General features: G+C 37.8%; 1 pseudogene; it reads left to right on the forward strand.

The window, feature by feature from the left end:
* Positions 1-8,798: 8,798 nt before the first annotated feature.
* LOC103120914 (large ribosomal subunit protein eL33-like) lies at positions 8,799-9,222 on the forward strand (annotated as a pseudogene).
* Positions 9,223-10,912: the final 1,690 nt, after the last annotated feature.

Consider the following 10,912-nt stretch of genomic DNA (forward strand, 5'->3'; position numbering starts at 1 on the left):
AACAACAAAAAAAAAACAACAAGGGCAACAAAAGGAAAATAAATGAAATTAAAAATTTTTTTTTAAAAATGTAAGTTGGGTGTTTGTAAAACTTATGAGAACTATAGTGGTTATCTTTGTGAGGTGAGAAGGTGGGGATACAGAATTTTCATGGTGGGTGTGATGTGGAACGATACACTGTAATCTTAAAATCTTATAATAAGCTATTAATAAATAAATAAATAAACTATGAAAAGATGGAAATTGTGGAAACAGCTTTGGAAACAATTTTGGCAATTTCTTTAAAAGCTTAATATAGGGCCAGGGCCAGTGAAATAGCTCACTTGAATAGTGTGCTGCTTTGTCATGTATGAACCCCAGGTTCAAGCCTTGCTCCCCCGCATTGAAGATTTGTTCCTGTGATATCTGTCTCCTCCACACACTCTATCTCCATTAAAAATTTAAAATAGGCGGTAGCGCAGTGGGTTAAGCGCACATGGCGCAAAACGCAAGGACCAACATGAGAATCCTGATTCGAGCCCCTGGTTCCCCACCTGCAGAGGGGTCGCTTCACAGACGGTGAAGCAGGTCTGCAGGTGTCTTTCTCTTCCCCTCTCTGTCTTCCCCTCCTCTCTCCATTTCTTTCTGTCTTATCCAACAACAACGACATCAATAACAACAATAATAACTGCAACAATAAAACAAGGGCAACAAAAGGGAATAAATATAAAAAAACTGAAAATTTAAAAATAAAAAACTGAATATACACTTACCACCAGAGGGAAATGAAAACATAAGTCCTTACAAAGACTTCTTCATGAATGCTCATAAGAGCATTATGTGTAATAACCAAGAATCAGGAGGTGGCGGTGCACATCACCTTGTGAATGAATAAACAATGTTTGGCATATTCAGACAACTGAATAATACTTAAAAAAAATAAAACAATGACACATGTGATCACAAGAATGAAACTCGAAAAATTAGGTAAATGACAGATATCAAATTTAAAAGAAACATGATTTAGAATCCCTTTATATGACATTTTGGAAAATTGGAGCCAGGTGGTGGCGCACCTGGTTAAGTACACATGTTACAATGCACAAGGACCCAGATTGAAGGCCCCAGTCCCCACCTGCAGTGGTAGATTCATGAGTGGTGAAGAAAGTCTGCAGGTATCTATCTGTCTCTCTTCCTCTCTATCTCCCCCCCCTTGATATCAGGCTGTCTCTATCCAATAAAACAATAAAAATAAAAAAATTTTAAAAAGGAAAATTCAAAGTTATAACAAAAGAAAACCACCAGTAATCACCTACGTGAGCAAGGTGAGGGGAAGAAGATTGACTAAAAAGGAATATGAAAGATGTTTGGGTGGTGGAAATAGTGTTTATCTTGATTGTCATGGTCACACAAATGTATATATCTATCAAAATTCATAGAACTGTACACCAAGAAGCATAAATCTTTACTATATATAAAGTCTACATCAATTTGACTTTAGTAAATTCATATATGTAAAATACTTCACTTACCTTTAAAGCTCAATAATAGAAAACTATTTTATACAATCATATTTCAAATAGAACCATCACCTAGGGGAATTAAAAATATAATAATTATTTGTTTGAAATTATTAAAAAATATTTCATACATTTTAAAAATAGTTCATCATGAATTACTGAGCTTCCAAAACTTCTTACCTGTATACAATTGTATAGTACATTTAGTGTAGGTTTTTTCCATTACGCTCTTAGGAATTAATAATTCTTAGCTGATTTTTTTGTCATCTTCAAAATCTTGAAGTTATATACTTCCTTTATGGACTATAAAATAGCTGAACCAGTGAACCTCACTGGTTATAAATCTGCCTTCTTAGGATGAGAAAAATCTAGTAATTAGTAAGAGTGCCCTTTATGTAATTTTAATTTTAAGGATTATTTGAAACTGTATTCATGACATGTCACCTCTGGTCTGTAGCATACTCCATAATGAGTAGTATTGGAAGAAGAATCATGCTTTTAGGGGTGAACCTACTGAATAACTCCCACAAATGCACGCTCATGAAGGCTGACATCCACAAGATGATTCCATTTCACTGTGTGCAATCTGAAACTCAGCAATTGCCTCTGACTGAGAACAAGTCTAATTTCACATTATTGTTTCCGAGCTTTCTGAAGCTGAGTATCTGGCCTGGCATGTGATAGATCTTCTTCTTTCTCAGTTTATTTTCATCTCATCGTATGGAATATTTCCCATAGAGAACTCACAAGGGGGTGGTGCAGGAAGCTGCTTCAGGCACAGGCTAAATGGCCTGATCATTTAATTTTTTTTTTTTTTTTTGCAGAGAACTCATAGCAAGGGAGAACTGCAGCTGCCCTCCAGAGCAGCTGATGCTTAGCATGGCACTGGGGTGACACATCCATACATCTTAATAAAGCACTGTGCATTAATCTATTAGTAACAACTCAAGGAAATACTCCAGTGGCTGAAGCAGTATGGGCATGTGGTAAAGACTAACAAGACGGACAGGAGAAAAGTATTACAAAGAAACTTTGTGATAATGTTTTCTCTCCTGCCCGCAAAGAATTCTTTTATCTTCAGAATTGAGAAGAATGCTTCACTGTAAAAGATTTGCTATTAGAAAAATCAGCTGGGTGAGATGGGAATTGAAGAGCAGGAAGTTGTTCAATAAAGTCAGATGTTTATTGAAGTCATTTATCCCCACTAATACATGGGGAATTGGTCAAATAGTAATTCCCAGCTCCTGGAATGTCAGCAACTGGAAAAAAAAAAAAAAAGGAAATGTAGTTACAATTAGCGTTACTTAATTTTTAACAATATGAAAGCATTATATAATCCAAACGCTGGAAGAGATGGATAACAGCATGCTGACCAGTTTCCTTGAGGTTTAGAGTTAAACCCGTTTGCATGCAACAAATGAAATGGGGCCCAAAGTTAGGCCCTAGTGTTATAGAAGCAGAATATTGAATTTAGAAACCAAAGATTTGCATCTGAATCTCCGGCGTGACACTTGCTAGAAATCTGACCTTTGGCAAGTAACAGAACTTCTGAAATTAAGTGAAATAATGAATTTGAAAATGCTGGAACTAAGTGACTCCCAACAGAATTTTACTTGATACGACCATCTACTCTGGCACCTTCAGTGTATGCAGTTCAGAATCAGTTGATGAACAGGTTTTTTGTTTGTTTGTTTTATTTTAAAAAGGAGACATTAACAAAACCATAAGTTAAGAGGGGTACAACTCCACACAATACCCACCATCAGATCTCTATATCCCATCCCCTCCCCTGATAGCTTTCCCATTCTATAACACTTTTTTTTAAGTTGCAAATTGTAAGTAGCTCATTGGCAAAGGACTCATTGGTCAAGATGTCATTATCTTTCCTGAGTAGGCCCACCTAAGTGGGGTCACTCAGTTGACCCACCTAAATACATACTTAATATATACTGTTCTTCTGTGTACTTGCTGGCAAATTACTTTGTAAACATTCTTACATCTGTTCATGTGTGCATGCCCTGGCTACTCAATTAGGGTTATTGACTTATCGAACTACACAGCATCTTTAGAGAAGGCTATAGAACAAACCCTTCATTTGTGCAGGTGGGAATATCAAGGTTTAGGGTTGTCCAGTGACTGATGTAAAGTCATACATTGATAGGCGACCAAGTCAGTATTGGGATTAACTTCTTACTCTCTGGCCAATGCTTATTCTCATTACACACTATTCCAAAAACAAACAATTAAGGACAAGAAACAGATTTGATGCTATTATATATCCCTAACATTCCATACATATTCATAGTGCCTAAATGACTAGAGGCATCAGAAACTTTCAATTTTTATTAAATCACTAATATAATTTTTATATAATTACTGCACAAAATGATCACTCTGTGGGCCAGGTGGCAGCCAGCGCATCTGGTTGAGTGCACATGCTACAATGTACAAGGACCAAGTTTCAAGCCCCTGGTCCCCACCTGCAGGGGAAACGCTTTATGAGTGGTGAAGCATTGTTGCAGGTGTCTCTCCCTCTCTATCACCCCCTTCCCTCTAGATATCTGTCTGTCTCTACCTAATTAATAAAGATAATTTTAAAAAATTAATAATCATTTTGCTCTATGTGATCATTCTTTATGAGTTTTGTAATACTTTTATAGACATAAACCTATTTAAATACTTTATAAACACTTTCCCATCTATTACCATACTTGATCAAGTTGGCAGCCCCATGGAGGAAGCAAAGTAGATAGCACTCTTTTTTTATATATTTATTTATTCTCTTTTGTTGCCCTAGTTATTTTATTATTGTAGTTATTATTGTTGTTGTTGTTGTTGTTCATGTCGTCGTTGTTGGATAGTACAGAGAGAAATGGAGAGAGGAGGGGAAGACAGAGTGGGGAAGAGAAAGACAGACACCTGCAAACCTGCTTCACCGCTTGTAAAGTGACTTTCCTTCAGGTGGGGGGCCGGAGGCTGGAACCAGGTTCCTTATGTAGGTCCTTGCGCTTTGCGCCACATGCGCTTAACCTGCTGTGCTACCGCTGACTCCCAGTAGATGGCATTCTTATCCAACAAAGGAACAAGGGTTTGATGACCTATCCTCACAAAAGTCAAAGGCACTGGTTTTTAAGAGAAAAGAGAGTTTTAATGTGTGATTAACCAGTAATGAGAAAGAAAGTTAGGCTTAAGGTCAGTTGGTGGCACATCTGGTAGAGAGCACATGTTACAACACACAAAGAAGGTAGGGTCAATTTTCTCTCCCTCATCTTGGGGCAAAAGAAATTTCTTTTCCTTTTTTTGTCTTTCCTTTTTGTCATTTTATTGAGATTATGTTGATTTACAGGACTGCTGTTGTCACAGAGGTATAGTCACACATCTCCTCAGGAGACGAGATAGCACGTTTCACCCTCCACCTAATTGTCATCTTTTTCCACCAAATAACACTGGAACCCCAACCTGGGATTGGAGTGGAGGAGAGTTTATTTGGTTAGTAGACAAGATGTATACAATGACTAATTGGAGGAACTTCAATCAAGATCATCTATTATAAGAAGTAAGAAACAAATGCTTTGTCGGGAGTTGGGTGGTAGTGCAGCAGGTTAAGCACAGGTGGCGCAAAACAAGGACCAGTGTAAGAATCCTGGTTCGAGCCCAGGGCTGCCCATCTGCAGGGGAGTCCCTTCTCCCTTCACAAGCGGTGAAGCGGGTCTGCAGGTGTCTATTTTTCTCTCCCCCCTCTGTCTTCCCCTCCTCTCTCCATTTCTCTCTGCCCTATCCAATAACAATGACAACAATAAAACAACAAGGGCAACAAAAGGGAATAAATAAATAAATATTTTCTTAAAAAAAAGAAACAAAGGCTTCAATGAGCTGGAGGAAGAATGTGAGGTATGGAAGTAAAGAAAGCAAATATGAACAATTATGTGATATTGGACCAAGAAATAAGAAGAGATTGGAAGGTCATTAGAGACTGAAGAAAATTTTCACCCAGGCATTGTATATGATAGATGTATCTGTCTCTGACAGCTTTGTCTTATAGCAGAGAAGTTAGGCAAGTTAGGCAAGCAGAGAAGTTAGGCAATAATACAGTCAAATCTAACTGATTACAATCGTGGTAAATGCATAAAACAGAATAATTTTACTAAGCACCTACCAGGGAACAGTTTCTGTGGAACTATACAGAGTCATCAAAATTGGGGAAAATGAATGTGTAGTTAGGCAATTAAAATAAAAGCAATGTGTGATAACTCTATAGCTCAGATACAAAGTGCTTTGGGATCAAAGAGAAGAAAGGAATTGATTTTTGTATGAGCTACTGTTAATCTTCAAGAAAAACAGAAGGTTGTGACTATTTTATTGAATAATACAGAAGAATTAGTTTCTAATATAGACCTCTAGTTTGCTAGAGATTAATTAATAAATGGTCAGTGAAGCAATAAAAGTGAAAATATTATATTTAGCTCCAATTTTACATTTAAGAGGATAATAACTAATGTTATCTAACTTATTTTCAAATCTCTTCCTTTTTTCTGTTTTCCATATTCATAGACATCAGAAGGGTTGAGTAACTATAGAGAAAGAGGGTGAGAAGATAGGGAAGAAATCTAAAAAAAATACTTATTGAACATCTATTAGCCTATTACACACTAGCTATTGCTGTAAAATTTTCATATCTAAACTCTCATCAAATTATCAATCTTATTTTACCACATTTATTTCAGTACTAGTAGGGAAGTATTTATTCCTTGTATAATAAAAATTACATATGGTTTCTTCTAAAGATGTCTCTCAGTGCATTTTATTTGCTTCCCAAGTAAATACATAATTATAGATTATGTGCTTTGCATAATTATTAATTGAACAACTATTATTTGAAAACTTCTTAATGGGGGTGGATAAGAATAAATTTTCCCCCAAAGGATTTCTAAACAATGAGGTCCCTATGAGATAAAATCTTGTACAGCAGTTTCCAAACCTAGATGTTTTTCTGGGTCCAAGAAAAAGAATCTTGAAAATGTAGATTCCAAAACTCACACCTTGAAATTCTAATTCCATTTATATGATGTATAGGTAAGAAGCTGCAGTGAGTAACAGAGAGTCCCAGTTGATTTTGATATGCAGACAATTGTGGAAATTCCAACTATGATACAGACAGTTCTCTTACAATTTACGCTTTTATAACATGATTGGTGATGATAAGATTGAATAATTGCAGAACATTCTGTACTGCAAGGGCAAGTATCAGCTTATAAAGGGGTGGCCAGAAACTCAAAATGTTCATAGGAAGAAAATAATTTCTCATCTACCTGGTATGATAAAAATGCTTTTACTGGCCTACTGCAATTACTGTGTCTGAGAGACTGATTCCTGTTTTGTAGTGCAATGGATATAGAAAGTCATAAAGAATATAAGAATGCTCTACTGAGGGAACAAAAACTATTTTGCTTAAGTAGATTAACTGCTGTGTCTGTTCAGTGACATTTTGAGTTTATAATTCATATATTGCCTATAGAAACACCTTTATTATGTTACTGAAATTTTTCAGGAAGTTTATATCATTTAAACAGCTGGTTTTTTTTTTAATTTTGGTAATATTTTTAAAAATAATACCAGTCAAGAAGGACACTGTGGCTGAGTGTACACATTACAGTACCCAAGGATCTGGCTTCAAGTCTCTAGTCCCCTCCTTTAGGGCTAAGGGGTGAGCTTCACCATTGGTGCAGCAGTGCTGCTTCTGTGTTCCTTTCTCTCCCTCTCTATCTCTTCTTCATTTCTCTCTGCCCTATCAACTAAAAAGAAAGAAAGAAAGAAAGAAAAAAAAAAAAGAAGGAAGGAAAAAGGAAAGGAAAAAAATACCCACAAGGGATCACAAGGGATCGTGGATTCATTGTGCAGGCACTAAGCCCCAAGGATAATCGTGGTGGCAATTAAAATAAATAAATAAATAAAATAACACCATGCTTCTCTAAGTAATGTAACTTATACTTAATAGCAAAATAGATAACATTCTCTGCCCACAAATAGGTATCCTCATAATAAGTATGTAAATATGCAAATGTATGCTAGAACTAAGCATAAGAGGCACTTAATGGTGTTAATGTGTTGAAAAGGTAGGGGGCACATTAAGAACTACTTCCTGCATTTGTTTATCTTTACCTTGTAGGTGTTGAAGCAATTTTTCTATTATCTTCTATTTACTTTACAATTTCATCCCTCTATTAATTAGAAAGATCTTAAATTCTAAATCCCTTTCTTTGTCATTCTAAATTAATTCCCAAGCAGATCTTTTGTGAACAAAAATTCTGTGTATTTCCTTTTCTTCCCTTTCTTTCTTTCTCCCTTCCTTCCTTTCTTTCTTTCTTCCTTTCTTTCTTTTCTTTTTATTGAGGTAATGTTGGCTTACAAGTCTGTGTATACTTTCCATGAGCCACTCCACAACTCTTCAAACTGTGTGTTAGCACACCACGCCTAGTGTCAATCTCTCACCCCTAAGTCCACTGAACCCAACCCACACCTGCTTTTGATAAGCTCTATTCTACTTCAGAATCTTAAGGTTTTAAAAAGTCTGCTTGTAAACACAGCACATGGATTGCCTGATTTTCTACAGAGACAGGCATTGACTTCTACAGGTAATTAAGGCTCCTTTCTTCTTTCTTCTCTCATCATACTCCTTTCCAAGATGAGGCAATGTATAAAGAAGAGATATTTCAGTCTCAAGGGATGAGAGAGTTATCAGAGATGACATACTTAGATTTTGATTTAGGCTTTCAGAGGCAGGAATTTTTTTTTCTTTTATTTCAATTGATAGGATAGGGAGAAATTGAGAATGGGCTAGTGGTGGGAATGGTGTGGAATTATACCTCTAATGTCTTATAATATCTAATACCTTATAAATTAGTAAATCACTAATACAAAAAAAGGGGGAAAGGAATCCAGCATTCATACTGTCAAACTTCACATCATAATCTTCCATAATCCCTTTATTTTTCCTTATCCCCCCAAAGCCCAGAGGCAGCCCCTTTGGGGTGCTTCCACAAATTTGGTATTTATCTTGACTGACATTTAACATTCTATTAAAAGACACACACAGAGGCAATTATGGTTGAGTTAGTGCTCAGCTTGTGAAGCACAGGACTTGCATGCCTGAGGCTCTTAGTTCAACCCCCATTATCTTGCTCTAACTTTACTCACATTCTCTCTCTCTCTCTCTCTCCCTCCCTCCCCCCCCTCCCTTTCATAAAACTATCTCAGATAAAATGAACAAAATAAATTAAAAAAAATAATAATAAGGGTCGCGGGACTCGGAGCTGCAGCGATGGCCGGCAGGCTGTGGTACAAGGCCACCTTTGCGGGCTACAAGCGCAGCCTGCGCAACCAGAGGGAGCACACGGCTCTGCTAAAGATCGAGGGCGTGTGCACGCGCAAACACACACGGACTTCTGCCTGGGCAAGAGATGCGCCTCCGTCTACAAGGCCAAGAACAACACGGTGACACCGGGTGGGAAGCCTAACAAGAACAGAGTGATCTGGGGAAAGGTGACGCGGGCTCATGGCAACAGCGGCATGGTTTGCGCCAAGTTCCCCAGCAACCTTCCTGCCAAGGCCATCGGGCACAGGATCCGGGTGACGCTGTACCCATCAAGGATTTAGATTTACTGAAAAATAAATAAAATTATAGATTTGTAAAAATAATTTAATTTAATTTAATTTTAATTTAACGACCAAAAAAAAAAAAGAATTGAGAGTTGAGTGGGAGATGGAGAGGTGGGGTAATAGAGAGACACCTGCAGTACTACCTCATCACTGGTGAAGCTTTCCCCCTGCTGATGAGAACTAGGGGCTTGAACCCAGGTCTCGGAGGCAGAGAGTTTTTTCAACTGTTAAGATGCTACCTTCTTAATCTAATTTCAATTGATTTTCTATAGATTTCTGTCAGGACTAGGCACAGCAAAAGCTGCTTGCAAGTAGGAAAATTCTTACCAACCCTGTCCCTTCTGATTCTCCTTTCCAAGGGGTAGGCCTGGGCAAAACCAGAGGCAGAAACTGTCTTCATAAGCTCTTGGCATTGGTCATAATTGGAAATGAACTCAGAAGAAAAATGTTTGGCTATTTTTACAATTTCAATTCTAGGTTCTTAATTAAGACAAGGGGGACTCTCTTTATTTTAACTGTATTTATTTAGGCAATTCCACTATTCTTAGAAGACTTTTCCTTCTTTTCTTCTTCGTTCCTTCCTTCCTTCCTTCCTTCCTCCCTCCTTTCTTTCTTTCTTTCTTTCTTCCTTCCTTCCTTTCTTTCTTTCTTTCTTTCTTTCTTTAGTTCTTCATTTCTTTCTTCCTTTCTTTCTCTCTTATTTCTTTCTTTCTTGAGAGAAAGAGAAGGAATGTCATGGAGCCAAGCAGTGGAACACTTGGTTAAGCGAATACACATTATGATGTGCAGGGACCCAGGTTCAAGCCCCTAGTTGCCACCTGCAGGGGGAAAGCTTTCATGAGTGGTGAAGCAGAGTTGCAGATGTCTCTCTGTCTCTTTCCCTCTCTATCCCCTCCCCCAATTTCTTTCTGACTCTAACCAATAATAAATAAAATAAAATAAAAATACTAAAAAATAAACTTAAAAATAGAGAGAAGGAAAGTCATTAGAGTAACTCTCATGCACAGTACTCCCATGTAATGGATGGGGCTCACACCCAGGTCCTTGCACACAATAAAACATGCAGTCCCTCCTCACCTACTTCCTATTACACTTCCCTCACTCACTCCAAAGCTAACTTTATCAAAGCAAGGACTGCAAAAGCTGGATAAGGGCAAGAGACTGGCATACTTTAACAATGACTCTTTAGTCACTATTAGGTCACCCCATCAGCTGGGGCCTTAGTCGGGGAGTCCTGAGATTCCCAAACAGACATGATGGGCCTAGACCTCGAATAAATCCCTCTCTCCATTGCTACTGGTCATCTCTATCAGGAACAACACAATAGACCCTTTTGTGGGCCCCCATAGGACCTTGCCCTCAACTTGGATCAACAACGGTAGAAAATGTTCCATCCTCCGAAGGGAGGCTAGACAACTTACTCTATGCTATACCTGAGGAAGATGAGTCGATATTGGGGCAGCTTGGAATATTCCTACTCATGATCACAGAATATGAGCTCAGATCTACAGGGATGCAGAGGTCACATAGGCTGCTAAGCTGAATATGCAGAGGTCACATAGGCTGCTAAGCTGAATAGGCTGCTAAGCTGAATAAGCAGATGACATCAAATCGATGGGTTTTACAGTCAACAATATTTTTACACCTTTTCCATATTTGGGAGCTACTGTCTTCCCTGATCCAGCTTTCTGGTTCTTTTTCCAGCCATGACATTATCTCCCCAGACAATAACTTGGATCCACCTGCATATCAGATTT

Source organism: Erinaceus europaeus, chromosome 12, assembly GCF_950295315.1.
Source record: "Erinaceus europaeus chromosome 12, mEriEur2.1, whole genome shotgun sequence".
Taxonomy (NCBI): domain Eukaryota; kingdom Metazoa; phylum Chordata; class Mammalia; order Eulipotyphla; family Erinaceidae; genus Erinaceus; species Erinaceus europaeus.